The following is a 14,579-nucleotide window of genomic DNA, read 5'->3' as shown; positions in this document are numbered from 1 at the left end:
CTGACCCTTGAACTGGTTGAGTCCTGGCATCCTCAATAAGAAGACAGTTTGATGAGTGGCAGTGAAGGGTGCAATCTCTAGCTTTGTGCAATGGCAGTATCTTCGCCAATGAGGTTTATCCAAGGCGTGATTATTGCTAATTGAGAACTTTTCCCAATATCCTTCCATGACAACTTGCAATATAGTTGGCATTGGCAATTTTTATTTTTATTTATTTTTTTATTTTTGAGATAGAGTCTCGCATTGTTGCCCAGGCTAGAGTGAGTGCCGTGGCGTCAGCCTAGCTCACAGCAACCTCAAACTCCTGGGCTCAAGCGATCCTGCTGTCTCAGCTTCCCGAGTAGCTGGTACTACAGGCATGCACCACCATTCCCGGCTAATTTTTTCTATTATAGATTAGTTGGCCAATTAATTTCTTTTGTATTTATAGTAGAGACAGGGTCTCACTCTTGCTCAGGCTGGTTTTGAACTCCTGACCTTGAGCAATCCTCCCACCTCGGCCTCCCAGAGTGCTAGGATTACAGGCGTGAGCCACCACGCCCGGCCAGCATTGGCAATTTTGATGGTCTCTATGGAGACTGAATAAAAATAAATAAATAAAATAAAAAAAAGAGTACAGTCTCTAAACTAGGGGTCCTCAAACTTTTTAAACAGGGGGCCAGTTCACTGTCCCTCAGGCTATTGGAGGGCCGTTGGAGAGTGCAGTGCACATTCCACACATGTGCACTGTGGGCCCGGGACGAGTTGGCTGCTAAGCAGGATAGGCAGCGGTGGCAAAAACACCTGGCGGGCCGGATAAATGTCCTCAGCAGGCCTCATGTGGCCTGCAGGCCGTAGTTTGAGGACGCCTGCTCTAAATCATACTCTTAATTTCAAATTCTTCTCCACTCTACCTATTCAACCTTATGCAAGTAATTGGCATATCTCTAATAATACGCCATAAGATTGACTAATGCTGTAGTTAATAGAAAAACAATACTAGCTATATAACTGTATACAAAAACTTAAATAAATGTGGAAGATTTAGATTGGGAAGCTGCTAACTGCTTATCATGAAGGAAAGAGAAAGCAGGAGGACCCACTCAGATAGTTCCTGATTCAAAGGAGTGTAAGCGTGGAAGGGAATGCTGGAATGTGTTACTGTGATTCATTTTTACTCTTTACTCTTTGCTTTCTTTTCTAATTGGAGCTGTGCGGAGACTGTGTGATGAGGAGAGGCAATGTGGAGTGGAGTGGAGAGCAGTGACTCTGAAGGCAGGCAGCCTGAGTTCAGACTCAGCAACCCTGCTGCTGGCTACCTAGCTGCTTTGTGCCTTATTCACAGAAAAATAATGAGTTAATACACATAAAAATGAGTTTTAAATCAGTACTTGGCACATGGGAAGCAGTGATAATTTTAGCTGTGATTATTTTAAAGGGGTCTTTTGAACAGTTTCATCTGCAAGAGAACATCTGGAGACACAGAAATAGAAATGATCCGATCAGAGTAATTAAAGGCTTTTACTGAGCCCTGAGGTCCCATACAGGGCACATTCAGTCACCCTGAGGCTGTGAAGAAGGACCTTCAACATAAGGTGCGGTTTTTCTCTTTTTAGGGGAAGTGGAAAAGTTGATTGTTAGGTTAGGAAACAGTGACGGGGTGTTATGTTGTGCTCTGCTTTATTTGGGAGGTAGTGCCAGATGTTGGGCTTCCTCCTGCCAGTAGATATTAGGGATTCCCATTTCATTGGCTAGTGCAGCACCCCTTCCAGGATTGCAGCTTCTGAGGGTTGTAAGTAACTTCTGGCCAGGCTTCCATGTCTCTTCTGCTCAAGGTGCTGGTCAGGGTATGTGCTGACTGTGCTGCAGTACTCTCAGCCCTTTGTCTAGCCATCAGTGTTGGATCCCTTAAGTCTGTTTAAAATCTTGTTACTCTTTCCAGCAAAGGTTCCACCTTCTATTTTCATTGAGTATGTCCTGATGATGCCGTTTGATCTTGGGTGTAAACCTCTTGGAGCCCTTCGTCCCAGAAAAGTTAGGATATCCCTTGTAGCATATACCCTGCTTCAAGGACAAAGTCCCTACTATTTATGAAGTACTCTCCCAGGGCTCATTTACAAAAATGAGTTGGAAATGTCTCCTGTTCTTCATGGACATGGACAGTACATCACCCACTGGCTGGCGATGGAACAAGCATATGCACAAATAATTGGATTATCTTTAAAAAATGGCTGTAAAAGAGGGGAGAATGAAGTATATTGGCACACAGGAGGACAATTGCCAGGCTTGGGGCTTGGAGCTTGGGGAGACCTTCACAGAGCAGGAAATATTTGAGTTGGGTCTTAAGGATGAGTGAGGGCTGAAAGATTTGAAAGAGAGAGATTAGTTCAGTGAAGTCATTAAAAACTCATTGAGCACCTGCTGGGTGCCAGGCACTAACTATAAAGTCAGAGGACTATGCTATCTGTTCTGGGCTGTTCCTTTGTATGTGAACAGGTTCGGTGACTCACACCTGTAATCCTAGCACTCTGGGAGGCTGAGGCAGGAAGATCGCTTGAGCTCAGGAGTTCAAGACCAGCCTGAGCAAAAGGGAGACCCCGTCTCTACTAAAAATAGAAAAATTAGCCAAGCATCATGGCACACTCCTGTAGTACCAGCTCCTTAGGAGGCTGAGGCAGGAGGATTTCTTGGGCCGAGGAGTTCAAGGTTGCAGTGAGCTATTAAGACACCACTGCACTCTACCCAGGGCAACAGAGCAAGACTCTTATCTCAACAAAAACACCCAAAAACTTTCAGTAGATGTTCATTCACCAAATGACTGCTGCCTTCCCAAGCCACCCGGCAAACACCTTTTTAACTGTAAAAGCATCTCTTCTTTGAGGCTTCTCTATTAGCTGTCTATATTAGTTTCCTTGGGCTGCCATAACAAAGTACCACAAACTAGATGGCTTAAACAGAAATGTATTGTGTCACAGTTCTGGAGGCCAGAAGTCTGAAATCATGGTGTTGGCAGGTGTTGGCAGCCTCCTTTTGAGGCTGTGAGGGAGAATCTATTCCAGGTCTCTCTTCCAGCTCCTGGTGGTGGCTGGCAGTCCTTGGTTTGTAGATGCATCACCCAACCTCTGCCTTCATCTTCACACAGTGTTCTCCCTCTGCTGGTCTGTGTCCAGATTTTCCTATTTTATGAGGACACCAGTCATGTTGGATTAGGGGCCCACCCTACTCCAGTATAACCCCATAGCTAATTACATCTGCAATGGCTTTATATCCCAATAAAGTCACATTCTGAGGCAGTAGAGCAAGGGTCCTCAAACTTTTTAAACAGGGGTCCAGTTCACTGCCCCTCAGACCATTGGAGGGCTGTTGAAGAGTGCGGTGCACATTCTACACATGTGCACTGTGGGCCCGGGACAAGTCGGCTGCTAATAAGCAGGACAGGCAGCGGCAGCAGAAACACCCGGCAGGCCGGATAAATGTCCTCAGTGGGCCGCATGTGGCCTGCAGGCTGTAGTTTGAGGACCCCTGCAGTGGAGGTTAGAACTTCAACATGGGTTTTGGAGGTACATAATACAACCCATAACATTCTTTTCTTTCTACCTCTAATCATTGTACGCTTTCTCCCTGCTGATGTACTGTGAGTAGATTTCTGTCATAGCACCAAGAGTATTTTGTCTATCATCGCCTACTCATTTATATCTTTTTATCTCCAGTGCATTGCATATAATATGGAAAGTTTCTCCAGTGGAGATATGTTAAGTGTAAGAAATTAATAGAAATAGGGCAAGATATTATAGAGTTTACCTTTCCTCTTGTTTTCCTACTGCCAACTCCAAAGGCCAAGGACACCAGTGATAGATACCACTTTTATTACCTCATGAGACATGCCTGATACCTCCTGACTTTTCCTTTGAGCAATAATTCATTGCTGCCTGACAGTCATCATGCTTTCTGAGAAATGTGTTAAGAATGTTTAAAAACTGACAAGACTGCCTGGGTCTTCTAAGTACGCATTTTACCCAGAGGATTTCTTTAATGGTACCTTCTTACTTGTTTCAATCTTTGGTTTGAGTGTTCTGGCTTCAGGGGTTCAGAAGTAAGTTATGTGAACATTTGGGATAGTTACCCATTAGCAAAAATGTCTGTGCCAAAAGGGAATTGCCAGGAAACAATTGAATCTTTCAAAAGCTTTAGAATTAGCTCATTAGATATTTTAGAGAAGCATACATTTGTCTGGTTTCTGGTTGAGGTTAACTTAATGAGGATAGATCATTCTGGGGCTGGAATACCTTTGTTAAGAAAGAGTATTCTTGGGCCGGGCTTGGTGGCTCACGCCTGTGATCCTAGCACTCTGGGAAGCCAAGGAGACAGGCAGGTTGCTCAAGGTCAGGAGTTTGAAACCAGCCTGAGACCCGGTCTCTACCAAAAATAGAAAAAATTATCCGGGTGTGGTGGCATGTGCCTGTAATCCCAGCTATTCTGGAGACTGAAGCAAGAGGATCACTTGAGCCCAGGAGTTTGAGGTTGCTTGTGAGCTAGGCTGATGCCGCTGCATCTAGCTGCCGGGGCAACAGAGTGAGACTCTGTTTCAAAAAAAGAGAGAATAATATTCTAGTGCACCCTTTGTTATTTCTGGGTCAATAAATAATATACTAGGCAGAATGGTGTCTTCTCGGACATCAGAAAAATAATGTTAATCTTTTTTTTTTAAAGAGACAGGGTCTTGCTCTGTCATTCAGGCTGGAGTGCAGTGGTGCAGTTATAGCTTACTGTAGCCTTGAACTCCTGGCCTCAAGTGATCCTCTTGCCTCAGCCTCCTGAGTATCTGGGGACTACAAGTGAGTGTCACCATACCTGGATAATTTTTTTTATTTTTATTTTTTGTGAAGATGAGATCTCACCATGTTGCCTAGGCTGGTTTTGAACTCCAGGCCTCCAGGAATTGTCCCAAAATTGTCTCCCAAAATGTCTCCCAAAATGCTGGCATACAGTCAGGAGCCACTGGCCCAGCCTGGATGTTAATCTTAAAACAACATTTCATCCTAATAACAGTAATATCAGTCTGAAAAAACAAGCTGAAATATGTCCATGTGAAGGCAGGCAGAGATTAGATTATGTAAGGTCTAGAAGTACTTTACTCTGAGAGCAAGGAGAATCGTGGCGCATTTAAACACATACAAAATAGCGTGATATAATAAACCCTGCTATCCTTCTTCTAGCTTCAATGGTCTTCAACTCATGGCTAGTCTTGTTTCTTTTGTGTAACTCTCACTTCCCCTACCCCCATATAAGTTTAAGGTAAATTTCAGATGTCTTATTATTTCATCTATAAATGTTTCTGTATGTATCTAATATAATCATAATAGCACGCCTATAATTTTAAATAGTAATTTCTTTTTTTTTTGAGACAGGAGTCTCGCTTTGTTGCCCAGGCTAGAGTGAGTGCCGTGGTGTCAGCCTAGCTCACAGCAACGTCAGACTCCTGGGCTCAAGCAATCCTACTGCCTCAGCCTCCCGAGTAACTGGGACTACAGGCATGCGCCACCATGCCCGGCTAATTTTTTCTCTATATATTAGTTGGCCAATTAATTTCTTTCTATTTATAGTAAGGCAGGGTCTTGCTCTTGCTCAGGCTGGTTTCGAACTCCTGATCTGGAGCAATCCGCCCACCTCGGCCTCCCAGAGTGCTAAGGATTACAGGTGTGAGCCACCATGCCCTGTCAATAGTAATTTCTTAATACCATCAAAATCCAGTTAGTGTTCAAATTTCTAGTGGTCTCAACTGTCAGTCTAAGATTTTTATTTTATACTTTGTTTCAGTTAAGATCCAACTAAGGTCCACATAATAGGTGTCAGGTTTTAAACAGAGGAGTGAGTGACATGATCTGACTTATATTTTATTTATTTATTTGTTTTTGAGACAGGTTCTTGCTCTGTTACCCTGGCTAGAGTGCAGTGGCATCATTATAGCTCACTGTAACCTTAAACTCTTAGGCTCAGGCAACCCTTCTGCCTCAGCCTCCTGAGTAGCTGGGACTACAGGCATGTGCTATCACACCTGGCTAATTTTTCTGCTTTTTGTAGAGACAGGATCCTGCTCTTGCTCAGGATGGTTTCTAACTCCTGGCCTCAAGCGATCCTCTCACCTTAGCCTCCCAAAGTGCTAGGATGACAAGGCATGAGCCACAGTGCCTGGCCCTCACTTACAGTTTAAAACTCTTGGGCCAAGTTTTAGAGAATGGATTGCTGTAGGGGTTGTTAGGAGAAGTAAAGAAACCGATTAATTAGGAGGGTATTGTGTGTCTAGGAGGTTTGCCTTGATGATCTAGATTTGAGTGATATCTGTTGGGTTGGGAAGACATGGAGAAACGAGAGGTGACATATGCAGACCATGCTTGTTTGTTGAGGTTCATCCAGACTTTTGTTTTCTGTTGTGTATGTTTGTTTATTTATTTTTTTATTTTATTTTATTTTTTTTAGACAGAGTCTCGCTTTGTTGCCCAGGCTAGAGTGAGTGCCGTGGCGTCAGCCTAGCTCACAGCAACCTCAAACTCCTGGGCTCAAGCGATCCTCCTGCCTCAGCCTCCCGAGCAGCTGGGACTACAGGCATGTGCCACCAAGCCCGCCTAATTTTTTCTATATATATTAGTTGGCCAATTAATTTCCTTCTATTTTTAGTAGAGTCGGGGTCTCGCTCTTGCTCAGGCTGGTTTCGAACTCCTGACCTCGAGCAATCTGCCCGCCTCGGCCTCCCAGAGTGCTAGGATTACAGGCGTGAGCCACTTCGTCCGGCCTGTTTGTTTATTTGAAAATATTATCCTGTATGTTTTCATTAATTTAGCTGTCAGTGTATTGCAAATGGTGATGTTAACTAAAAAAATGAAGTTTGCCGGGTGAGGTGGCTCACGCCTATAATCCTAGCATTCTGAGAGGCCGAGGCGGGCAGATTGCTTGAGGTCAGGAGTTCAAAACCAGCCTGAGCAAGAGCAAGACCCCGTTTCTACTATAAATAGAAAGAAATTAATTGGCCAACTAATACATATAGAAAAAATTAGCTGGGTATGGTGGCGCATGCCTGTAGTCCCAGCTACTCGGGAGGTTGAGGCAGTAGGATTGCTTGAGCCCAGGAGTTTGAGGTTGCTGTGAGCTAGGCTGACACCACGGCACTTACTCCAGTCTGGGCAACAAAGCGAGACTCTGTCTCAAAGAAAAAAAAAGAGAATGAAGTTTATACTTTCTCACAAAAGATAGCAGCCTATGGGGGTAGCCACTTCAACAGGGTGGAAAGCAGAAACTGGGCCAGAAGCCATGTACATGTGCTTCAAAGGACAGGCAAAAGGAACAAAATTTTATACTCAGCAGGGTAGTCAAATATACATAAGCAACAAGCTAAGTCATGACTGCTTATGAAAAGGAGAAATCATGCACATTTGCAATTATGCATTATTTTTCCCATCCCAGCATGGCTGGGAACTCAGTGTTAAGGTGTTTCTGGGGTCCTCTTGGCCAAGAGGGATCTGTTCAGTTAGCAGAGGGTTTAGGATTTTGTTTTAGTTCACAGTGAAATCTTAAAATTTGTTATATAAGTAAAATTGTATCAAGGTTATGGAATATTGAGATAAATATTAATCTGTACTTTTATTAATTTACTCAACTTTAATCCAACTTATTTGCCATTACACTATCTTGTCTGTGTATAATTACATTATATTATAGAATAAGAAATATTATAGTTTTTTACTTAATATGTTTTAATCTTATGTATGTCATGCTGAAAAAGCTCCATAGGTTTCATAATATTGAGCAGATTTATACTTTATGTTTATGTTACATTTATTGTTAAATATAAGATTGTTCCTACTTTTAAATTATTTTAAATTTGTTTTAAGATAATTTAAATAATATCAGAAATTTTTTTGCATGTATATTTTTCACTTTAAAAAAAGTTTTTGGATTAAGTATTAACTTCTTTGTGGAGATCTTAGAAAAGTTTGCTGTCTCACACACAAACTGTTAATTAAACCTGAAGGCATAATTGACAATAACTAGTTACATTTTTGTACTTAAAAAGTAGACTCATAGGCCAGGCACAATGGCTCTCACTTGTAATGCAGACATTGAGAGGCCAAGGCCCTTAGGTCCAGGAGTTTGAGACCAGTGTGGGCAACATAGTGAGACCCCATCTGTACAAAAAATAAAAAATTAGCCAAGTGTGGTGGCACACCCCTGTAGTCTCAGCTACTCAGGAGGCTGAGGCAGGAGGATTGCTTGAGTCCAGGAATTCGAGGTGGCAGTGAGCTATGATGATGCTTATTGCACTGGACAACAGAGTAAGACTGGTCTCTTAAAAAAAAAAAGAATTCTGTTTAATCTTGATTATTGAGCTCAGAATATTTATACTTTGATTTTGACTTGAGTTTATAGACTTCCTTATTAAAAGAATGGAATACATAAGTACTTGGTCGGCAGTCTTTATCTTATCTCATTCATAAGACAATTTGTAATAAGAGGAAAGCAGTCCTTCCTTATCTTAAACATGTTGGTTTTACAAAGATTCTTTTCTTTATGTATGTTCTGGGAACCAGGAATTAGCAACAGTTGCCTCTGAAATGCATGCCCATAGTCTTTATTTACAGATGAGTTGGCTTAAATTTTTTTTTTTTTTTTTTTGAGACAGTCTTGCTTTGTTGCTCAAGCTAGAGTGAGTGCCGTGGCGTCAGCCTAGCTCACAGCAACGGCAAACTCCTGGGTTCAAGCAATCCTACTGCCTCAGCCTCCTGAGTAGCTGGGACTACAGACATGCGCCACCATGCCTGGCTAATTTTTTCTATATGTATTAGTTGGCCAGTTAATTTCTATTTATAGTAGAGACCGGGTCTTGCTCTTGCTCATGCTGGTTTCAAACTCCTAACTTCGAGCAATCCACCCACCTTGGCCTCCCAGAGTGCTAGGGTTATAGTCATGAGCCACGGCGCCCAGCCAAGATGGTTTAAAATTGAATCTTACAATGCTGTATATCCTTTTGTCTTTTTTTTTTTTTTTTTTTTTGAAGCACTGAAGTAGAATTCTTATTGGTTCAGAGTGTTCAGCTTCATTTACATCTACTGAGGAAATTTTGTCAGACAAACATAAGTTTGTTCTTTGGGTCATTCTTTTGGAACAGACTAGATTAAAATAAATAGATTGAGTAAAGAAATTAAATAAAAAATTTTAGGCTGCGTGTGTGGCTCTCGCCTGTAATCCTAGCACTCTGGGAGGCCAAGGCGGGAGGATTGCTTGAGCTCAGGAGTTCAAGACCAGCTTGAGCAAGAGTGAGACCCTATCTCTACTATAAATAGAAAGAAATTAGCCAAACAACTAAAAGTAGAAAAAATTAGCCAGGCATGGTGGCACGTGCCTGTAGTGCCAGCTACCTGGGAGGCTGAGGCAGGAGAATCGCTTGAGCCAGGAGTTTGAGGTTGCTGTGAGCTTGGCTGATGCCAGGCCACACTAGCCCAGGCAAGAGAGTGAGACTCTGTCTCAAAAAAATAAAAATAAAAAAAAAATTAAAGGATATATTTAGAGAAGAGTGAGTTTCAAAGATTCCTCTTAGGTCTTTAGTTCATTTATTCTATGTTGATATTTGGTCCCAATTGTTTTCATACTTTAAGTCTTTGAAATAGTGCCACTTTAAGCATGCTGTTATTTCTATCGTTTCTTTAGGTTTAGAAGAGCAATATCTTAATTGATCTTTTTCTTAGAAAAAATAAAGCATTTCTTTCACTGATCCTTTGGCTGTTGCTACCACAATAAAAATAATTTTTGCATAAACAAACTATTCTTGAAAGCCTTGCTATCTAAAGTGTGGTTCAAATTCAGCTGCATTGCTATCAATTGGGAATTTACTAGATATGCAGAATTTCAGGTGCTATCCCAGGCCGAATGAATCTGAATTTATATATTAACTTGATTCCTAGGTAATTCCCACATTCCCAAAGTTGAGGCCTGTTCAAGGACAGTCTGCATCTTATGTCCTTGATTCATCCTTTCAGCTACATTGTTTACTTGCATTTCATGGATTTTGCCTCTGCCACCACCACTGTCATCATTATCATCCACAATATGGCTTACAGGTTGAGAACAAAAGCTCTGAAGTGAGATGGCCTTGGTTTGAATTCCAGCTCTGTTATTTCTTAGCTGAGTGACCTAAGGTTCCTCATCTTTAAAGTGAGGAAAATAATACTATCAATATATCAACAAATAGGGAAATTGAAAGGACCAATTACATACAGTTCTGGCTGCTATCATTCTCCTCTTTTCCCTTACTGTTGTTAGCATTGTTTTAGTTATCTTTTGTAGCATAACAAACCATCCTAGGACTTTGCCACTTTAAATAATTAATTTTATCTCATGATTTTGTGGAACATGAATTTAGGCAAAGCTCTACTCGGCAGTTATTGTGCTCTGCCTCACATCTGCTTGATGGTTTTCACTTGATGGTTTTCAGGGTTTTAAAAGATTAAAGATAATTTTAATTATTGAGTTGTAAGAGTTCATATATTCTTCTTAGAGACATATGATTTGCAAATATTTTCTTCCATTCTGGGAGTTATCTTTTCACTTTTTTCATGGTATCCATTGAAGCACAAACATTTTTAATTTTGAAGAAGTCCAATTTATCTCTCTTTTTTTCTTTTTTGTTTGTCCTTTTGGTGTCATATAAGCAGACTTTGCCTAAATCAAGGTCATGAAGAATACTCCTTTGTTTTCTTCTAAGTATTGTTACAGCCAACAAAGTTCATTACCGCTGCTCAAGAGGAAGCCAATACGGTGAGACAACAGCAGTTACAGCAGACATTATGGAAGGAGATGGGAGGAATTTCTCAATCCATTTCCTCGAGAATTTGGGAGAAGGGATTTTTGAAGATAGTTTGGCGGGCAAGGGGCTAGGGAATTGGGTCTGCTGATTGGTGGAAGATGAACTCATAGGGTTGGCAAGCAGAGATGATCTTCTCAGCTGGGAGATTTCCTCAGGTGGGGGGTCTCAAGGCTGTTGGATCTGTTCCCATGCCTATCCACGGTCTGCTTGGCATTAGTGGGTCTCCCCTGGAATCCATAGTCTAAAAAATATTAATACTTCAAAGACCAGTCTTAGGCTTTACGTTATCTAGAGAAGCACAAGTCTTGGGCTTTATGATATGATGTTATCTATAGAAGCACTTGGGCTTTACAATGGCAATGTTATCTAGACAAGTAGTGGGGGAAGTCACAATCTTGCACCTAACAGGGAGGATAGAGCCATTAAGCAGTAACCAGTCACAGCAGTAAGGAAGTTAGGGAACAATGGCTGGTTAACTTCTGGCTCTATCTATACATTTATAAAAATCAGACTTTTTTTACTATTTATGCTTTCCGGCTCTACATTCTTTTAGTATAGACAGTTTCAGTATTGTTGACTCAAGTAAATGACTGAGGCAAAAATCTCAATCAATAGAGGTTTATTAAACCAAAGTTGAAGACACACCTGGGGAAAAAATGGGGAAAAACAGAAACCACAGACAAGCTTTGGCTGTTTTTCCTAAGGATTAGTTGAAACCTTCAGCATTTTGAAGGCATACAGAGAGAAGGAAAAAAGCAGGGTGGGCATGAGGCTGATGAAGTAAAAGTTGTTATATTCTGGTGAGGCCCACAAAATCTACATTTTTACATAAAATAAGGTGAATGTTAGAAGAGAAAAAAAAGGAGTGAAGGATGCATCAATATGTAGATGTCCCTGGGTAGGTGGAAGAATGTCTGATTCTGTCTTGTCTCCAGTTGTTACCTATAAAGATAAACCTGTAATTCATTATTAGTGTGGAACAAACATGGTTTACTTTTAGGTGTAGTTACAATTTGCTTGTCCTTGCTTATAGGAGGCCAGCAAGGAATTTCCTTAATAAATGCTCTGTGGGACCAGTTCTCAAGTACCTGAGGCCTTTACCTTCTTTTTCACATAAGGAGCTGGAGGCCCTGAGACTTTGATTTCCTTTTTGTATTCTCTCATGTTCTTTAAAATCTTTTTGAGAAGGTATTGTAGAAGAGGTGAGTTTGTGATTGTATCTTTTCATCTAATCCCAAATCACCAGGAAGTTTCATTTTTAGGAGAGGATGTCCCTCAGGGAAGAAAAATTAAGTCAAGAAGGACCAATGTCAAAAAATTATAGGTAAATAATAAAACTCAAAAATGATGGACAAGTCTAGAATCTAATAATAAGTTCACTATATTTTTTCGGAAACATAATTTTTTCTCTTTAGAGTTTATCATTTTTACTAAAGACAAATCATGTAGGACCAATTTATTTGCAAAGTAAATTTTAGCCTCATTATATTTAGGCTGATTATTTGCAGAAAGTACAGCAAGAATAATTATTGACCATAAAGGCTTTTTCTTTTTTCTTTTTTCTTTTCTTTTTTTTTTTTTTTTTTTTTTTGAGACAGAGTCTCACTTTGTTGCCCAGGCTAGAGTGAGTGCCGTGGCATCAGCCTAGCTCACATCAACCTCAAACTCCAGGGCTCAAGCAATCCTCCTGCCTCAGCCTCCCGAGTAGCTGGGACTATAGACATGCGCCACCATGGCTGGCTAATTTTTTCTATATATATTAGTTGACCAATTAATTTCTTTCTATTTATACTAGAGGTGGGGTCTCACTCTTGCTCAGGCTGGTTTTGAACTCCTGACCTCGAGCAATCCACCCACCTTGGCCTCCCAGAGTGCTAGGATTACAGGCGTGAGCCGACGGGGCCTCTTTTTTCAATTTTTATTGGCTTTGCTGGAACTTTTTTGTAAGGAATTTAACGTGAGAATTAAAAGCCTCTGTGCTAAGCCAAGCCAAGGATTTAACTGTGCCTGTAAATACCTGTATGAATTGGGTGAATTCCTCTTTTTGAGGTCCCAGCATAACTTGGGGTTCTTGGACTTGTCAGAAAGTGACATTCTTTACTTATCACAGATCTGGAAATGTCATAGATCAGTGGTCCCCACCTTTTTGACACCAGGGACCTGTTTTATGGAAGACTGTTTTCCCATGGATTGTGGGGGGGGCAGGAGGGGGGGAGGTGGAGCTCAGGCAGTGATGCTAGTGATGGGGAACAGCTGTAAATACAGATGCAGCTTCACTTGCTTGCCACCACTCACCTCCTGCTGTGTGGCCTGGTTCCTAACAGGCCGCAACCAGTGTAGGGCCACAGCCCGAGTGTTGGGGACTACCGTCATAGATGAAGTAGCTGGCTAGTCTTCAAAGGGCTTCCTATTGGCTTTATAAAGTCAGCCTAATTCCTTAGAGTGGTCTGGGCATATCTGAAAATACGCCATTCCAGTCAAAGCTTTGGTAAAGTAACCAGAATTTGTAATTCTCTGCTGTTATAAAAGAAAACAGATTCTTTTATCTTGAACTTATGCAAATGACTATATTGCCAATTAAATGTGAACATTTATAAATAGTTCTAAAATTTGGAGAAATTAAGTAGAAAATAATGTTTAAAATTGTTTACAAAAATACTTTACGAATTTGTTGTAAGCTATAAATAGCTCAGGCTGAGCGTGGTGGCTCACGCCTGTAATCCTAGCACTTTGGGAGGCCGAGGCTGGTGGATTGCTCGAGGTCAGGAGTTCGAAACCAGCCTGAGCAAGAGCGAGACCCCGTCTCTACTATAAATAGAAAAAGATTAATTGGCCAACTAATATATATAGAAAAAATCAGCCGGGCATGGTGGCGCATGCCTGTAGTCCCAGCTACTCAGGAGGCTGAGGCAGCAGGATTGCTTGAGCCCAGGAGTTTGAGGTTGCTGTGAGCTAGGCTGACACCATGGCACTTACTCTAGCCTGGGCAACAGAGCGAGACTCTGTCTCAAAAAAAAAAATAGCTCAAAGAAGGAAACGGTTTTCTTAATTTCTGGAAAACAAAACACACACACATAAATGTCCAGATAATTTCTTTTGTATTTTTTTTTTTAGTAGAGACTGGGTCTTGCTCTTGCTCAGGCTGGTTTTGAACTCCTGACCGCCTTGGCCTCCCAGAGTGCTACAATTACAGGCATGAGCCACTGCGCCTGGCCTGAATTTTCTTGAAGAAGAAAATTCTGGACTGTAGTCAGTTATAAACTATTTTTAGAGAATTAAAATAATTGTAACAAAAAGTCTTAGCCGGGCGTGGTGGCTCACGCCTGTAATCCTAGCACTTTGGGAGGCTGAGGCGGGCGGATTGCTCAAGCTCAGGAGTTCGAAACCAGCCTGAGCGAGAACCCGTCTCTACCAAAAATAGAAATAAATTAATTGACCAACTAAAAATATATATACAAAAATTAGCCGGGCATGGTGGCGCATGCCTGTAGTGCCAGCTACTCGGGAGGCTGAGGCAGGAGGATCGCTGAGCCCCAGAGATTGAGGTTGCTGTGAGCCAGGCTGATGCCAGGGCACTCTAGCCTGGGCCACAAAGTGAGACTCTGTCTCAAAAAAAAAAAAAAGTCTTAGCATAGCTATGGTTAAAGAGATTAAAGAGACAGTTGACAGGGAAATTTGGCTGTTTCTTTGGCACTAACAGTTTAACATAATAATGATAATTATTAGAGTGGGGACTCACGAGGAG

At 41.5% G+C, this 14,579-nt stretch overlaps 1 protein-coding gene and 1 non-coding gene across 6 annotated transcripts in view; both read left to right on the top strand.

Moving 5' to 3' along the window:
- Positions 1 to 14,579, top strand: part of ADD1 (adducin 1) — a 109,615-nt gene that overhangs the window by 37,949 nt on the left and 57,087 nt on the right. The window lies entirely within an intron of this gene.
- Positions 80 to 220, top strand: LOC142861427 (U4 spliceosomal RNA). The gene has a single exon (XR_012912662.1). It is a non-coding gene; the product is annotated as a U4 spliceosomal RNA (small nuclear RNA).

This window comes from Microcebus murinus, chromosome 16 (genome assembly GCF_040939455.1).
Source record: "Microcebus murinus isolate Inina chromosome 16, M.murinus_Inina_mat1.0, whole genome shotgun sequence".
In the NCBI taxonomy this organism is placed as follows: Eukaryota; Metazoa; Chordata; class Mammalia; order Primates; family Cheirogaleidae; genus Microcebus; species Microcebus murinus.
The sequence above is the reverse complement of the archived record's forward strand: the minus strand, read 5'-3'. Positions and strand labels throughout refer to the sequence as shown.